The sequence below is a fragment of the Ptychodera flava genome, unplaced genomic scaffold (assembly GCF_041260155.1).
Source record: "Ptychodera flava strain L36383 unplaced genomic scaffold, AS_Pfla_20210202 Scaffold_31__1_contigs__length_3010019_pilon, whole genome shotgun sequence".
NCBI lineage: Eukaryota > Metazoa > Hemichordata > Enteropneusta > Ptychoderidae > Ptychodera > Ptychodera flava.
Window position 1 is genome coordinate 19716 of NW_027248353.1, and position 19567 is coordinate 39282.

Below are 19567 nucleotides of genomic sequence, written 5' to 3' on the forward strand. Positions count from 1 at the left end.
TAACCAGTAGCTCCACATTATAAGTCAGTTACCATAAAATGCTGTATTCGCATGGCGGGATCACTCCCTAAACACAGACGCACCCCTTTTTGTTATCATGCAATTAATGTTTGGAATGACCCAACTCTCTTTGACTCGATAAGATTGGAGAAAATAGAACCATTCTCTTGCGGGTTGATTGCTATATTATTCAAATCAAAGAGAAGTACAGTAACTCCTAGATGTTCGCGGGACACGAACGCGCCCGTGATTTTTTTTTTCATAAGACATTATGTTGAATGGTTTTGAAAGCTGTAGAAGAATAATAGCATTGCTTATTCAAAAAAGGTAACACATATAGGCTTTCATTGGAGAATGCAATACATAAAATTGTGTTTTATGGGCAACGTCCTTAGCAAGGAAGATTTTTGTGAATGAAAACTAAAACAGCGGTAATTCTAGTAAGCGTCCAAAATGGTGAAGATACTAATCCTCTATGTTTACCTCAGCGACCAGTACGATACAAAGTTGAAGAAAGAGGCCGCTTCACTAACGAACTGCAGCCTGATTTATTACCTTTAGTACAATAAGAAAGTGTCTGACATCAACACCTTAGACATCGCCCACAACGCCCATGGACTCTGTGAGCTACCACTATAATAACGTATCACGCAGTAGCGTTTTTTAACAAGAACTCGGCGTCGACGTCGGGTATATCTGCTGCGCGTTTATGCAAAAGTAAAACTATCAACGTAGAGTGTTCGCAACCAGCAAAGAAATACTGACTGAAGTGACAGAACGTGCAGGCGTTACGACTCCTGGGCCAGGTGAGTTTTTCGGAAGTCGAAAATTTTATTTTTCTCCACAGAGTTAACATGGTTGTGGCGGCCATTTTGAATTTATTTCAGATTTCGGTAAAAATCTTGAGCAATTTCTTTCTCTAGTACCAAAATTTACACGATCACTCTCAATTTTTAGTCGTGATTTTGACAGAGTGAAGTTGAAAGATTCCTTGAGGTAATTTTAGGAAAAACTCAAGTCTTTCATGTCCGAGGCGCATGCTACCTTAGCCAGTGTTTTCAACCCATTTACCTGCCTTGTTGTGGTTACCGTTCATTATCTGTTTTTTTATGCTACTCGACCTCGTCTTACTTTGTAGTCTCGGTCCGTCTATCCTACTTGTTTGAGAAGACGCAATGATAAGAAATTGAACCTTGGCTGTTTCTTGGTCCAACTTTTGCGCTTCCTGCGTAAACTTGAACCTTGTGGTTTCAAACAAATTGCCAGATATAAAAATTCGGGTCAGGCGCGCGGGTCGTTTTTTCACTGAATGTGATTTGTTTACTACGACCTTTCATACCTGCTCAGCAACAGAAATGCTAAGGTCGCCCTACTCATACCTCTTGATTTAAAAGCGAATGCAGTAACGGTAATTTAAGCACATACAGTCACCTTTTGTCCTTGACAAGGATAGGCTTATCAGAGTAATCTTGTGTTTTATCACCTACTCTGTTGGCAGGGATAATTTATATGTCAACTACAAGGTAAAAACACATTCGTCCGGTGATATTTGAATACGATCCAGAAAAGCGAATCAACGGACAGTGAGTTTTGTCATGTTTGTTTCCCGCTGTGCTTCATACAAGCTTTTGTAATGATTTTGAACGTTCAATAATCGAAATTAGTCAGTAATCGTTCTTTAGGTTTTCATAATTGTAACCAGTATAGTAATGGCCCATAGACATGTTTTTAGCAGCAAGAAGATTACCTACTCTTTGGTTAGCATTACCACCGACACGTCTCTAGCAGTTTATCAAAGTTTGTTGTCTGTTGTGACAATGATGAGAGATTTATTAGAATAACATTTGTTGCATCAATATGCAGGATACAGGTTTTTACAATTAGTGAATTCCAAATTGGTATGGTATGGTATTATTTGAACTTTTGGTCGGCTGCAAAATGATTCGTTAAAAATTAACATGTATGTAAACTGTAGATTTTCATAAGTCGATTTGAGTGAGCACCGTGGACGCTGCTTCGCATTACAATAAGCATTGCCAACGGCATTCTTGCATTACGGCCAACGATAGAGCAAATCTCTGGACTTCACAGAATTAAGCTTAGCGGATAGAACGAAGCTTGTAGTGAGAAATCCAGGTCACCTCAGCAACAGAGAGTGGCAGTGAATTTAGACGGCAAAGGGCTGGCCTCGAAAGGCTTCAACACTCCGATGACCACGATTGCTTTCTAACTTTGATTTATAGGCACAAGGAGGACAGCCCCTGTGAAAAAATGAGAGCCCTGAAGCAGTATTTGAGTTAAGCGATATAAGCATATCGTGGCAAGTTTCTTTATTGTCGCAGTTTTCTATGTCACGGGGGCTGACCGTCAACAGGCCATGTACTTTTCCACTGGGATATGTGCGATGGCCTGCATGCCAACAGACTGGTTCCCCGACTTGAGGTATGTCCAGCGAAGGATTTATTTTTTTGCCGTTCGTGCTGCCTTTCCCTAAACTCAAGGGAGGGGTTAGCCGGTATAAAAAGGAAGTCAGCATAGCTTGGGTCAAATACGTAATTTGAGTGTGGCTGAGGGTGAGCAGCGTTTATTGGAGCTACGCAAAATGAGACTGTTGATGACGCAGATGACGTTTTCGACAACGTATCATAGTGTGCGCTCATGAATATCCACGGCACTATTTTGTTGTCTAAAAATGGAGGATTTTGCTCGTTATGTGAGAAATTCTTTCTCAAAGATTTCTGCAATCTCTGACTTATACACCTCCTGGACTATTTGACACCTTGACGACCCGTGACTTTTAGCATGGACGTATAAACGTCCATGCTTTTAGGTCTACGGTTCCTCTACTTAGCCCGTCACTGCCTATCGAAAAAAATACCTCATAGCTTACCTTTTTTCTTTCGCGATCTAAAATTTCCAAGACCTTTGCGAGTCATTAAACAATGAAAAGTTCCAGACCCTAAAACAGTGCTTTTCAAACCAGCGGGTCACGCTGATTTGCTGCAGTGTCTGATCTACCTTTTGGGGTCATTGAATGTAGGAGCAAATTTCTACTGTCTATATATGGTACTGGAAGAGGGGTCATGGTAATTTGTATACCTCGGCCAATAACAATTAGCACCAGATAAAACTACACAATAAGTTATTGTGGTGCTACTGCGGTAGATACCAAGAGATGACCTAGATCACAGCCGTTTATAGTTTGATACGTAGGGAAGGTCCCTTTTTGTAGAAGTTAGGAAACACAATGGCCTCGATACATAAAAAGTATCGCCGAGTTCGTAGACTGATTTCTGTCACAAAAATGCACAATAATGTATTATATAAATACACATCCATGGCTCCAATCCTTGTTTCATTGTATACCTGCTGTGCTTTTAGTATGGAAAATCTATCTATCAATTTTGGGTGCTTTTGGGTGACGTATGATAGGGGATAGGTAACAATATCGTATTCTTGAACCTCTCTTTTCAGTTGAGGCATTGGTTTTTCAGAATTGGGGAGTACCGTGGTAGCAAACCACACAGTCAAGAAATCGTAACATTCTTATGGTTGTGATGCCGCTCAGTATCGGCTTCACATACATCAAGCTCCGGGGACTTGTCGATAGGTGCTTTCCGACACAGGTGCTTGGCATTGCCAATGTGTTCTACGTTACTCTACGCTGAAAACGCCAGGCGCGGACTCTGCTTTACGATCTGCTCAAAAGGACAGGTAATTTTAGTCAAAAAATTCAGTGAGTGGTGCAGGTTTGGTAGTTCTGTGAGTACTGGTATGTTCACTGTGACGCTTGTGCTGTATGAGGTGGTGAGAACATTGTTAAATTAAGCTTTGAGACAAAGCTTTGCACAAGAATTTGCATGGTGACCTTTATTTTAGTAAGTCATGATAGGTTTCACTTTACAAAAATGGTGAATTTCACTGAGAAGTAAAGATAGATAATTTATACCATGTTTAAACGTTAACAAGATTATTTGTTCAGCCGGAGCGGATATAAAAACTCATAATTTTCAAGTTGAATCCTACGGACAGCAGTGAGTCACGTAGTCTGCCTATCCCTCTTGGTGAAGTGTTCAAACACTTTTGCATACGTGATACTGCCAAAATATCGCCCATTTTGGAGCAGCATTAAATGGATATTCATGGAAACATGAAGCACAAAAAACTAAATGTGTCGACATTATTCTGCTTTTAGTAATTCGCGTGCCTCTTTTGCAGAACTCTCTTTCACTCTGTCAAACCTTTCTGTTCAAATTTGATAAACATCACGCTTATTAGTTGTACCTTTGCGGAGTACAATGTCACAGTCCTCTGGTCCTGCAGCGTCAGAATTGTCTTCGGCGGGTACGTAGCTGTTGACCATTTTTTACAATACGTCAAACGTGTCAGAATTGACGTAACTTTAGACATTTTTCGGGCGCTGAGGCTATGAACTAAAAGAGGCAGTACCAGACTATTGTAGGTGTGTTCACTCTTGTGTATGTATGTGTGCGTTCATGCACGGTCAATTGTGTGTATCTTTTGTACCATCTGACAACAAATCTCAAGACAATATTATGGAAAAGGCAGTATGTAACATTGCAATATCTGAATGAATGACTCAAAACAGGTAAATTAAACGACGACAAAAGGGAAGTGCTTCCATTGTTTCAGATTTTGCCGTATGCCACGCAAAATTGCTGGCATTACTATTGCCAACGTATTTTTCATTTACCGAAACAGCACGGAATATCGGCATTGTATTCAATAGCCACCTCATCTATAAGAAACATACGTCCACTAAATGGCAACCTGTTTTCATATTTAAAAAATCGGACATATCCGAAATTTTGTCGTCTCTGACACTTTTGTCGTATCTCTCACCAACAAAAAAGGCAAGTCTTGTTTCTGACCAACAAATGTATAGAAATTACGTCATGGGTTTTTTATGCAGCTGTAGTTACTTTGATCATTAAATGTCGACATTCTTAAAGAACGGCACCAGGACAACGACGTGTATGTAGCTAGAGTGCCAGAACTATATTGTCTAGTCGACAGCATCTTTCTGCCACATCGTATTAGGATAATGACACTTGACAAATACAAGTTCATCCACCCCGATTATGTCAATGCATAGACTTGAAATTCGTGAATTTTTAAAATTGCAATCGTTAGCACCAGTTTCTCTTGTGTCTCTTCTATTTCATAAAAACCTATTTGAATTTGACAGCCCAGGTCAGGTTTTCCTAGCGAGCGTCGAACGCGTCACCTTTGAGTCTGAGCAGAAGTGAGTTTATAGTTTCTGGCGGATTCATGATTCCTGGCGAAACTCCCCTGTATCGCGGGTACACTCCCCTCATGGCATTCAGCCCACTCACACGTTTCATATGAAAACAGAACACAAGTCATCGCGTTCACCATACTCTGGCATTCACAAAGAACAAACTTGATCCAAGTCTAAGCAATGCATATGGCTTAGCATACGACCATATCAAACCGCTTCAACATGCACAGATTACCACTACAAGAGTCATGGACCCATATCAAGAAACATGAACATATTACACCTATTCGAAGAAAGCTTTATTGGTTGCCAGTACAGTACTAGTCTAGAATACAAGTCAACATTTTTCATTCCACCTACAAGGCACTCAACGGACTAGCACCAACTTATTTGGCGGTCCTAATCACGAAAATAAGCAAACTGCAGAACGAGGACTCTGCGTTCAACCGGTATATTTCTACAAAATAGTCGCCGAGCACCATCATGCGCCGCGCTCGATTGAAAATAAACTTCATTAATAAGTAAATTCAAATTGGTGTGGTATGATTAGATATTGGCTGAACTTTGGCCAGGTACAAAATGATTGTTAAAAATTCACACGTATGTAAAATGTAGATTTCATGAGTCGGTTTGAGTGAGAACCTTGGACGCTGCTACTCATTACAGAAAACATTGCCAAACGGTATTCTTGCATTACGGCCAACGATACAACAAATATCTGGAATTCACAGAATTAAGCTTAGCGGATAGAACGAAGCTGGTAGTGGGACATCCAGGTCACCTCAGCAACAGAGCGTGGCAATGAATGTAGACAGCAAAAGGCTTGCCTTGAAAGGCTTCAAGACTCTGATGGCCCACGATTGCTTTCTAAGTTTGATTTATAGGCACATGGAGGACCGCCCCTGTGACAAAAATGAGAGCCCTGAAGCAGTCTTTGATTTAGGCGATACAAGCATATTGTGGCAAGTTTCTTTCTAGTCGCAGTTTTCTTTGTCACGGGGCTGACCGTCAATGGGCCATATACTTTACCACTAGGATCTGTGCGATGACCTGCATGACAACAAACTGGTTCCCCGACTGTGGGTATGTCCAGCGAAGGATTTAGTTTCTTGCCGTTCGTGCTGTCTTTTCCACAATCTCAATGGAGGGGGTCAAATATGTAATTTGAGTGTGGCTGAGGGTGAACAGCGTTTATCGGAGCTACGCAAAATGAGACTGTTGATGATACAGATGACTTTTTCTACAACGTATCGTACTATGCACTCATGGATATCCTCGGCACTATTTTGTTGTCTAAAAATTTAGGATTTTGCTCGTTATGACGCATGTAATTACTAAGCGTCAAGCTCCGGGTCGAAAGAAACAAGGCACTTTGGCAACTGTTACAAATTCAAACTGATGTCATAACCTGTCAATAATGAGGAGTCAAGTGAGTTGCGAAAATTCATGAAAGCTTGCCAAACAATTATAACACTTTGTTCAGTCAACATGTTCTCAGCATCACATCTCTTTGCTATATACAAAGACTAACGGTACTCTGATTGTATCGGTACCGTGGTTAAAGCAAGGGTACACGTACAACAAGACACACCCTTGGACAAAGTTGACAATTTAACAGCGATAAATCGCAAATGCATAAAACAGATTTAGACATTCACTTGCCCTGAAAATAGTCATTCTGTTTGGGTCGTTTGAATGCTCAAATAATATCCACCCTACTGACCGATGCCTATCCGGTTTTGCCTTCACAAATATTGCAAGATAAACATAAGTAATGACGACACTCGGCAGCAGAGATGTCTCTCAGAAGAGATTGTTTGGTACACTGATAGAACTTTCCTCTGCTTACTACATCAACTCGCAGTAACTGTAACTGAAAAAGGCTGCGGGTGCTCCTTCTTGTCCTTTGCTGACAGGAAAAGTAACACTGTACGCTGAGCGATGTCTGACGCCAACGCAACGACTGTCTAGTCGTCTTCTCTTTGGTGACCAACAGCTCTTATCGGTTGACTCCGATATAGCTTAGATTAAATCACGTGCAGTGACTGCTCATTAAGGTGTGAGGATTTCTTTCTCCAAGGTTTCCCCGACCTCTGACTTTTCATATACCCTCGACAAAAACGTGCTTTTCCACCTACTTCGACTCTTTCACACCTCGGCGACCTATGTCTGATCTATCTATTGGGTCACTGACTGTAGAAGCAAATTTCTACTGTCTATATATCGTACTGGAAGACGTGTCAGGGTAATTTGTATACCGTGTCAATAAAACTTTGCACCAGATAAAACTACACAATAGATACTCAGAGATAACTTAGATCACAGCCGTTTGTGGCTCGATATATGGGGAAGGTCCCTGTTTGTAGAGAGATTGGTAGTTAGGAAACACAATGGCCATACTATACACTAGTGTCGCCGAGTTCGTAGACTGATTTTCGTCACAAAATGCACAGTAATGTATTCAATAAATCAACATCGATATCCCCAATCCGCGTTTAATCGTATACGTGCTGTGCTTTTTGGATGGAAAATCAATCTAACAATTTTGGTGCTTTTTGGTGATGTATGATAAGGGATAGGTAACAATATGATCTTATTGAATCTCTGTTCAGTGATTGCATTGGTTGTCCGGAATTATACCATGTTATTTACGTCAACGAGATTATTTGTTTAGCCCAAGCGGAGTTTTAACCCATAATTTTGAATCACACTGATAGCAGTGAGTCATGCCATGTACGATCGCTTTTGCATACGTGATACGACCAAAGTGTCGCCTATTTTGGAGCAGCATTAAATGGATGTTCATAAATTCATAAAGCAAGAAAACGTGTCGAAATTATTCCTCTTGGACTTTTTGTATTCGTGTACCTTTTTATACATAACTCTCTTTCACTCTGTCAAACCTTTTTGTTCAAGTTCAAACGTCACACATATGAGTTTCAGCACTCAGGAGTACAATCATGTCACAGTCTCTGGAGCTGCATAGTCAGAATTGACTTCGGCGTGTAGCTTTTAATCAACTTTCTAAGATACGTCATAAGTGTTAGAATTGCCGTAACTTTGGACATTTTCGGACGCTGAGGCTATGAACTGAAAGAGGCAGTACCAGACTATTGTAGGTGTGTTCACTCTTGTGTATGTATGTGTGCGTTCATGCACGGTCAATTGTATGTATCTTTTGCACCATCTGACAGCAGATATCTAGTCAATATTATGGAATGTAATAAAGGAAAAGTGGCTTCACACATCAGCCATTTCGTCTTGTATGTGCATTGGTGTGTTTAATGTCTGAGTTGTGTTTTGGCTGTTAGTGTGAAAATTAACAAACGAGTCGTTAATTTTAAAATAAGCCATGGCGAGACGTGGGCGTAGTCGAGTGTATCTTAGACAGCCGTGACCCTTTGACACCAAATCTGCAGTCAATATTACAGTCTAGGCAGTATGTAACATCATTATCTTAATGACTCAAAACACGTGTTAAACTTTAGCTACGATTATAGGGAAGTGCTACTCATCGGTTTCAAATCTCGCCGTATGCCATGTCTATTCGCTGGCATAACTATTAGCACGATATTCATCATATACCGAAACATTACGAAATATCGGCATTGTGGTCATCCACTAAATGGCGACATATTTTCATCTTCGAAAAGTCGGACGTATCCGAAAATTCAAACTCCCATTTTTCGCTCGTAGCATTCGCCTATTTAACTTTCGGACTCCTATTTTGAACTCGTTCTAGTCGCATTTTCAACTTCCGAGTTCGCACTTTTGAATAACTCCCATTTTGGACTTAGTCGCCTGTCTCTGAAGGCTGCCCGCCACACTGAATGGCTTCATTTCAACTTTCACGTCTTCTTGCGCACCAAGAATGACGTCTTCAGTTTTTCCCCGGATTATTTTGGTGTTAGTCGAATTGCCATTCTGACGAGGAAAAGTATATTGGTCACATCGCAAACGTCTTAGGCTGAATTGGTCAGGATTTTTTTCACAGCTGTGTCATCTGAATTTTGAACATGAACTAGACAAGTCTAATATATGTACATACATGCGGGCACATCTATTGGACTTTGTCTTTGACTGAACTGTGTCACGTTTGCAAAAACTTTTAAAATTTAATCGTTGTCAGCTATCCATGTATATAAAGTTAAAGACTACCACATAATGTTGCTCCTTCTCAGTACTCGTATCTGACGCTGTGAAGCCAAAACTTCAACTACGAGTACTGAGAAGGAGCACCATTATGTGGTAGTCTTTAACTATTTTAAAAGTCTTTGCAATCTCGAATGCCTTCAACGCCCGGATGAAAGAACCATAGGCAACGCGATCTAAGCCTAGCTGTGTGTGTCATTGTCAACCGCTAGCTAAATGTCATCGAAATTGAATTGAAATTCAAGACATATATGTAACGTTACACGGTACAACGGTGAAGAGCAAAACGCTCTTCTTGGACGTCAAGTGACGTTCCTTAGAAGACTGTCTCCCTTCCTCGCTTCATGGTATTACCAATACGCGACAAGTCATAATGTAAAAATGCTATATTTGTCGTGTCGGTTTTCAGTAAACACTAAAAAACTAAAATTTTAATGACAACAGACGGATCGATGCGTTATGAAACTTGATGTTTAAGGGATATTCTCCCTATAGACCAATAAATTTTCGTGGCTATTAAACTGGCAAATGGTACCGACGCCGACCTACAGCTTTTACACTCACTGACTAAATTGATTTTTAAAGACACATGTGGAGATTTTTTCACGTTAACCTGCCTTTAGCTGATAGTCACCGCACTACATTTAACCGCCATGATCACTTTTAAATCTTGGGCTTTGCAGTAGCCAATCAGGATGCAATTTAAATGCACTGGTCTTAAGATATTGAAAAAAACGCAGTGTTGTAATAACATTGATGTGCTGCAGACGCATACAGACAGTTAACTAGTACTCAAGAACCATCGACCTAATCACAGACTATGTCCTTGTCTGTGACCCAACACTGAAGTTTCGAAAACTCTAGCTCGAGGACACTTATGAGAGAATGATAAAAATATCGAGTAATCAGCGTACGTTGAGAAATCTTTTAAAATTGCTAACAGAAGTAAGTTCAGATCGAACTAGTTCTTTTGTAAAATTTGTCATGTTTTTCAAAGTTGTGTTAGCTTGTGTGCTCATACGCAAATGAACACCATTGTTTATTTTTGCAATTGAAAAAATTCTCCGATACGTTCTTAATTGATGCATATTGTGTTTCTTAATCAGATTCACTTTTGCGAAGTGAAATTACTGAACAGTTTCCGTTCTACTGTGCACTTGTTCGGATCCTGAATTTGCAGCCCATTACAGGTTTCACATCACCGGTAGCGATGCCCCAGCAGGCCACACACTGGTGAAAAAAAGAAATACTAAAGTCATGTCTCTGTGGGTGATATTGGTAACCAAATGGGTGACCGAGTAATGAAAAAAATGTACCTGTGAAATATATCATGAAGGCTACAAATTGATAACAAACAAACATAGCACAAAACGTGCGATCTTGAAGTTACAATAACTTACCTACTTACACCTGCGATAAGGTAATAATAGTGAAATACATCAAATAAGCCACAAAATTAGTGACAATTTAGTTCAGATGAGGTCGACCTGCCAAAATGGCAGTCTTGCTTGGGGACTGTCTGGGGAAAAGAGGAGCAGTCTACTGGATGACCTCTTGACCTCCACGGTGGCGCTGTATGAACGTTAGTAGGAGATAAAATTCCTTTTTCAACGGTAACTTCTTATAATTATGTGAACCACTGCCCCGCAGTTTTCGAAAAGTTAAGCGTTTTTAAGAGTTTTCGTGTTACCTATTCTTAAGAATTTGTCGCTCTGAAAAATAAATACACAGACGTTTCATACAAGAAACATGCCATGTCAAACATTTCAGACTTTATGATTGAAACCACTTCGGATACGGATTACTTATGCTATAGTTTTTTAACAACATTTGATTATTTGGTTTAGTTTCTGCATGCTAATATCTCAATAACTAATCACTTAATGAAAAAGGGACCGAGGATAAATATGCTCAGAGGCATTAATAAGGCATTTTGTAACACCACACTGTGGTATGTACATGCACTGTTGAAGCAATTTTAATATAAACTCAAGATACAGTCACAATATATCAAAGATGACAATGATAACGTGTATTTTCTTCTGTTGACAGGCCGAAACATTTTCGATTACAACCATATAGCAAAGGAAAGAACGCCCACGGATTTGTGAGACGTTAAAAGCTAATTCAGAGGAAGAGTTCAGCTTGTCAACATCTGTACGAAATAGTGATTCCCTTTAGAGCTAGAGGACAAGATGTTATTAGCGCCTGATATGAGGAAAATCTTACACTCCGTCGCTCGTAAATGTTCATGGCGGAAAGCTGCTATAATGTCGGTTGGATTCATGTTGGCTACATTTGCAGTTCTGCACTTCAAGATCCTGCCACATCTGACCGCCACTTACAACCAGCCTTGTTATTTATCCGTTCAAGAACTTGATGACTTACGCTACATGATTCGCAATGTAATAACTATTTATGAAGATATGAACGTCACCTACTGGTTAGATTCGGGACACTATTGGGAGCAGTAAAAATAGGAGATATTTTGAGGTAATTTTAAAAGTAATGTTAGAGGGACTGAAGTTTGTTGCTCTAAGGCGTTGACAAACGATTTATGTCGTGTTCAATGCCTATCTACCAAACTGTACCTATGATGAAGGCCTATGCCGAACTTAACGTAGTCGACACCATAACCTTGTACACGACACATAATACATACCCATAACGTGGACGACAAAAGTTGACGAGGTTCAATAGTCTACCTTTGCACTTTGCTTTGAGATACAATGCAACAAGGCTTGCAGCCAGGCGGTCATTTTATTTTGAAACGTTTCATGTTCGAAGCCATATACACAACCACAGAGGCTTGGTCATATATGACAATTGGCTCTCTTAAGGTGGTGTCCCACCTAACCAACTCACTTTTTCAAAGCAATATTTCTTATCAAAGATGACATGTAAACCCCCTCAAACTGCATATTTTCTGAAAAGCAGAAAGTCTAAGGTAGCAATAGTTTAATCGAATGATGAATAGGAACATATTTTGAATAAAAGACCTGATATTGATGATAGTTAATATTAGTCAAAAACTTTATCTACTTTATGAGATATAACATCCCATTTGAAATTATCGTATATGTAGTGAAAAACTACAATTTTGTTTTGCACAATAATTTTTATGCTTGAATGGCATGGGTTGAAAGGCTGATATTGAAGTGATGAAAGTCATGATAAGCAGAATTGAAATTACTCTTATAAAAATGTAAGAGCTTCCTTGCCCCAAAAACGTCATTTTAATATAAAAAACACAAATGTGAAAATATCACAAAATTTGATCCAGTAGGAGTGGAGTAGAATTTTTTTCAATAATGAAACGGAAGAAGCCAGAAAATCGTTTTGTTTTGTTTTGCTATTTATACTTTGTTCTCGCCCAACTTACGACTTCTTTCATGCTTACAAGTGAACCCAACTAATATTTTACTTTTGGGTTATCATATCAATGAAAATGATTACTCTCTGCAAAAAAAAAACTATTTTTGAGCAAAACCCGCAATACTACTTTAAATTCAAACCCTTTTTCTGCTAATAATGCCTGCGTTGGGCTTCGTGTGTTATTGTGAGCTTTCATTCTTGAAAGCTATATAGATCACAGGGTCCACAGTTGAGATAAAAAGAACTATATGCATAAACTGAACATGTATTTGTATTATAATATATCAAGAACCTAGTGATTCCAAACAACTGTAATAATGTTTGTAGAATTTCCGTGTTACCCCACTTCTGACGTCATAAGTAGAGAAACACGGTCGGTAATATTTGACTCTACTGGTGTGTTATTGAGACTGCCGGTTGACATTATGGCGTAGATTAAAATAGAGTTGGTACTAAAGAATTTCGGGTTGAAGATGTGATCATAAAAACACATAATGGAAATCAATAGCTATTGATATCAGTGATTTTGACAGTTTGTCTGATTGTGTTCACTGTCGTCGGGAACCAGAGAGTACGTGTGCCGAGCTGTAAATTGGCAATGCTAAAATAACCCCAAAATAATACTGTCTAGCAAGTGGTAACATTTCGAGCATCGACAAAAGATTGAATTAACACATAGCTTCTGCAGTATGCTATATTACAGTGAGAATATTTACTGGCGCTACGTGTACAGTGAACGTCGTTTTCGGTAGCGTAGAAGCCCCTGAACGCACCTACTCCAGCGTCTGCCAAATCGTGGAAGGGGGGGGGGGCATGTCTTTTCCCTTTGGTATTGACGGGCGAATTTTGTCGAGCATTCTGTATTGAAGTCTGCTTGGAATCAGATCCCCTTTCGAACATCCAAAGGTTTGGTCCCTTGCACTTTGAATTAGCGCCTAAAATAAGCCGTCGTGGCCTTAACCGGAATGTCAGAAAATATAGGCCTATCAATTAAATAATTTCGCACCTAAGATTTAAACCATATAATTCATTGATACTGGAAAGGGGACTTCTATGTTTACTTGAGTATGCCCTGGAATTTTAGAGAATTATCGGAGTAAGGACAACTAGAAAGGGCAATATATTTAACTTTACCTGCTAAAATAAAGGAGGGGGAATGCATTGCTCGTCACCATTTCCTGGCAACTTGCTACTGCAACTTGGGGCGAATCGCTCCATACATATTCAACTCGTTCCTTCGCCGAATAGTCCAGTCAATCTATGAGATTTTGGCACCTAACCCACCACAAATTGCAACAGAATTTTTTTCTTCAGAATGCATTTTAACGAGGTACCCACAACAACATATTAAAAGTTTACTCGAATCCACCTTGGGGAAATATGTCTAATTTGCATAAATCAAATATGGCTGCCAACCATCCGACAAAATAACATAATTGGCCATATATCACATGTTAAACAAGCTATTTCAGTGATTTCAAAGTCTGACACTAGTTATTTGGCTCAGGGAATCATTTTGGAGGTAAAATGTTTCATCTGGGCACTTCATTAATTTGCATAATTCCAATATGGCGGCCAACATTCCTACAAAAGACATTTTCGGTTATATACCACGTATTAAACAAGCTCTTTCAGTAATTTTAAAGTTAAAAGTATATTTCTTAGGCATGGACAAACAATTTTCGAGATGCAATGATTTGCATAGGTAATGTGTTAATGTGCATAATTCCTTATGCCAATATGGTGGCCAACATACCTACAAAAGACACTTTCTGTCATATACCACGTATTAACCCTTTGGGCGCCAAAGTCTATTTTTGTCAACTTCATAAAATGTACCACAGTCAATTTTTCTGCTTTTTGCCAAAATTTTGATTAAAAAAATGTAGCTGATGAAAAATGATATCTATTTGGTCAAAAATTATGAAAAAAAGTACAGAAAAGTTCACAGAAATTGGTAAAATATTGCATTAAAATTTTGGTGTAAAAAATTACAGCAGTCAAAGGGTTAAACAAGCCATTTCTGTGATTTCAAAGTTAAAAGTATATTTCTTTGGCATGGACAAACAATTTTCGAGATGCAATGATTTGCATACTTATGTAGTTTCGTTAATTTGCATAAATCCAATAGGGTTGCCAACATACATACAAAAGACATTTTCTGTCATATACCACGTATTAACCCTTTGGGCGCCAAAGTCTATTTTTGTCAACTTTATAAAATGTACCACAGTCAATTTTTCTGCTTTTTGCCAAAATGTTGATAAAAATATAGCTGATGAAAAATGATATCCATTTGGTCCAAAATTATGAAAAACAAACGTACCGAAAAGTAATTGGTAAAACATTGCATTAAGATTTTGATGTAAAAAATTACAGTAGTCAAAGAGTTAAACAAGCCATTTCTGTGATTTTTAAGTTAAAAGTATATTTCTTTGGCATGGACAAACAATTTTCGAGATGCAATGATCTGCATACTTAGGTATTTCGTTAATTTGCATAAATCCAATAGGGTTGCCAACATACATACAAAAGACATTTTCTGTCATTTACCACGTATTAACCCTTTGGGCGCCAAAGTCTATTTTTGTCAATTATATAAAATATATCACAGTTAATTTTCTGCTTTTTGCCGAAATTTTGATAAAAAACTGTAGCTGCTGAAAATGATATCCATTTGGTCCAAAGTTATGAAAAAAACGTACAGAAAAGTTCACAGAAATTGGTAAAATATTGCATGAAAAGTTTTGTGTAAAAAAATGACAGCAGTCAAAGGGTTAAACAAGCTATTTCTGTGATTTCAGTGTTAAAACTACATTTCTTTGCCATGGACAAATGATTTTTGATATGCAATGACATGCCTTTACACTTCGTTAATTTGCATAAATCCAATAGGGATTTATGCAAATTAACTTTAATTAAATTTATATTGTTGCTGTTAATTTTATGAATTGGCGGCCAATATACCTACAAAAGACATTTTCTGTCATATATCATGTATTGAACAAACTGTTTCAGCCATTTTGAAGTTTAAATATATTTCTTGAGCATGAAGAAATACCTTTTGCGGTTCAGTGTTTTTAAAAGACAAGTTGATAAGTTTCAGAAATTAAATACGGCTGCCAAATTAATGACCAAATAGCTTCTTATATAAATAAGGTTCTGTAGAGTTTTTAGCAACCGGAATATCAAAAACAAATGCACCCAATGCAGCGTATTTTGCTCAAAATGATTTTTTTGCAAATACTCATCCAATTTGATAAATTTGTTAACCCAAGATTAAAAATTGGTTAGGTTCACCTTTTAGCTTGGCAAGCAGTCGTAAATTGCATGATATAGAAGGGTTAATTTATGTAAATTTATGCAAATCACCCGATATCCTGCTTCCCTTTTATCCCTATTTCAAGCTTTCCAAAGAATATAACTCTAGTCTGGCTGGGTCAAATTTTCTGAAATGTTCACATTGTTTTTTAAATGCTATATAACAAAACAACTATTTTGTTTTACAATAAAATTCTGATGTAAACAATGTCAGACTCTTAAAAACTTGATCAACACATAAACTCACAAAAAATTGAAAATTGCATGCTTAGGAAAGGCTTAAAATTAATTCAAACAACTCATCAGCCCAACAGAATCCAACTGTTACACGATACAAACATGTACATCTGGAAAAATGACACTTGGAAATATGACTCAAGATGCGCTTGTTTGTATTGTGTAATAGTTGGATTCTGTGTTTGGATTAATTGTAAACCTTTGCTAAAGCATGCAGTCTTCAGATTTTTTGACTTTATGTGTCCATGAGGTTTTTATGAATCTGGCATTGTTTGCAATAGTGCTGAGTTTCAATTTGTGTGTATTATGGCATTTTTTCTGTTTTTTAGCTTTGATGTGTTTATTGTTGCTGTTATGTGTGATGACTTCTTGCCTATCATCTAGGGAATCTTATATAGATGCACCCATCCATAAGAAGGGGGTTCAGTCTAAATTAAAAACTAAAGATTTTGAACACGTCTTTTTTTAACAGTAAACATGTTAGATTACATGTTTTGACACTGTACAGTGTTAAACACCCATACAAATTAAGAAAATGCCGTAAACAGATGAATCCAATGTTATATTCAGAAAGAGAATATATTATTCTGAAGACCAGCAATCATTAACAGTCATCATATGTAGAAAAATTAAAATTTTAAAAATGAATGTCCAAGGACTTAACAGTTTCTTCTTGATAGTTTCCTAGTGCTAAACACTATAACAAACCCTTATTTATATTAATGTGTGGTATATGACCGACAATATCTTTTTGTAGGTATGTTGGCCACCATATTAGATTTATGCAAATTACGAAATTACCTATGCAAATCATTGCATCTCGAAAATTGTTTGTCCATGCCAAAGAAATATACTTTTAACTTTAAAATAACTGAAATAGCTTGTTTAATACGTGGTTTATGACCGAAAATGTCTTTTGTAGGAATGTTGGCCGCCATATTGGAATTATGCAAATTAATGAAGTGCCTATATGAAACACTATACCTCCAAAATGATTCCCTGTGCCAAATTACTAGTGTCAGACTTTGAAATCACTAAAATAGCTTGTTTAACATGTGATATATGGCCAATTATGTTATTTTGTCGGATGGTTGGCCGCCATATTTGATTTATGCAAATTAGTCATATTTCCCCAAGGTGGATTCGAGTAAACTTTTAATATGTTGTTCTGGGTACCTCTCTGAAATGCATTCTGAAGAAAAAAATTCTGTTGCAATTTGTGGTGGGTCTAACCCTATTTTGACTGGACTAGAATGCCAGTGACAGACACGATATTATCTTTGCGAAGGGCATTGCAAGTCAAGGTACCTCGAATATGTATTTCCGCAATATATAAAAACCCAATGTATAAGCGTACGCTGTCATTTCATTTTACAGACATGATGGAGATGCTGACATCAGTCGAATTACACCCGAAGGGGGTACCTACAACCTCGGCGAATTCATGAAACGTCTGTCGGAAAAGGGGATTGATTCTAACCATGTGTATGCTTGGTATGGAAACCTTGCTATCGATCTCTATGAATGGGAACTGCACGATGGAGAGTACAACGGAAAACCGATGAAGATGATGCGGAGGAAGCTAACAAAACAAAAATTAAATACACAGATATTTTTAGACAAGCTCAACGAGAAAAGATATTATTTTCCAAGCTCTTGGGTTTTACCGACGAAGAAGATCGATTTCCTTGGAATGAAACCCAGAATCCCAAAGAACCCTGAACGTTTACTGAAACATCATTACCCTTTCTCGAATTACATGAATTTTTCAATAACTATTCCGTATAAATGGAAGTGTTGGATTCCGTTTTTCAAGTAGAACACATGACGGTACGATTTGGATTATATACCCACATGTACCAACCACAATTGACGACCAGTTTTCCCTTCTTGTTGGTATTGATAGTGTTAGGAAAGGAGACTTAGTGCTTTGTACCAACACCTATAACAAGGTTATACATGTGAAATCAGGAGGGAATGTACAAACGAACTAGATATTCCGATGAATATTTTTTTCTCAACAGTTTAATCAAAGAAAAGGTTTAAATTTCTCAATATTTTGAAAGGCTCTCTAATCATTCCAATTTCTAAAAAGCAGGCAGTCCCGATATCAACCCTACAGAATCCCAAGATTTTTCACGACAAATGCAGCTTTGATTATCGACCGATTTCCGTTTTCACATTCACAATCACTGAAAAGACAGTTCATTGACAATGTCGTATTATGTCTTTGATGAAGGATCTTACTTATCAGCATCACTTTGTTTGAGCTACTGTGTATTTAAAATATACTTATTGTTATTGAAGCTATTTTCATAGCAATTAATAACATCGCACAATGAGATATCATATACATTGATACCTTAAAAGCATCCAACAGTATTACTATCATTTGTCGATGTGCTCGGTCACGCGTTGAATTTGTTATCAATTCCATTCAATTTTATTTATTTGTCGTTGTTGATCTTCGTTGGCGATTGATTTATGGTAACTGGATATCGAATCTAGCTCATACTCTTCGTCGCTATGTTTCCATATGCTGACGCCTGTCAAGATTAACGTCACAGTCGTGGGTAAAGCTCGACTGGTAGAAATACTCTCGTGTCTACGCGTTCCCGTTGTTGTTGTCCGAAGCCAGTCGTTGAAAACAGCAAGTTCGCGACGCGTTTTCATAACAGTGTTTTAAGTTTTTTTGTAACCTGACGAGAGCTTTGACGTCTTCGGACGAGACCGCAGCAAATCATGCAGATGTCAACGGCTTATGGTAGCTTTCGCTGGTACCGCTTCCATCGTCACAGTTTTGTTCTGTCCATGCCAAGATATTAGTTTCACTTCGATAATAAAATTCTGCTTCCAAATGTTCGAAATAACTACAGTCCTACCAATCGTAATAATTATTTTCTTCCACAGCTATACAATCGCCGCTTCAGTATTTATTGTTGGTCAGGAGCCGGCGACAATATTTACAATAGAAAGAAGCACGGGATAATAACTAATTTGCATAATTTAACGTGATATTATTTCTTAAGCAAGGTTTTCTATGTAAACATTATTTAAAGGCACGTGACCTTTTTTCAAATGCTTTGCATTTGGCAAAACACGTGCAATATTTTGCTGCAAGCAATTAGTAAAATATTTGATAATTGTGATAATTAGCTCAATCGAAAGCTAAAATACTCAGAAACATTTCATGATTTTTGTGAAAATGCCAATATTAGA

General features: G+C 38.0%; 1 long non-coding RNA gene across 1 annotated transcript; it reads left to right on the forward strand.

The window, feature by feature from the left end:
• The first annotated feature begins 606 nt into the window (after nucleotides 1-606).
• LOC139127397 (uncharacterized) lies at nucleotides 607-18697 on the forward strand. Its single transcript, XR_011550994.1, has 3 exons — nucleotides 607-806; nucleotides 11468-11908; nucleotides 17726-18697. It is a non-coding gene; the product is annotated as an uncharacterized lncRNA (long non-coding RNA).
• Nucleotides 18698-19567: the final 870 nt, after the last annotated feature.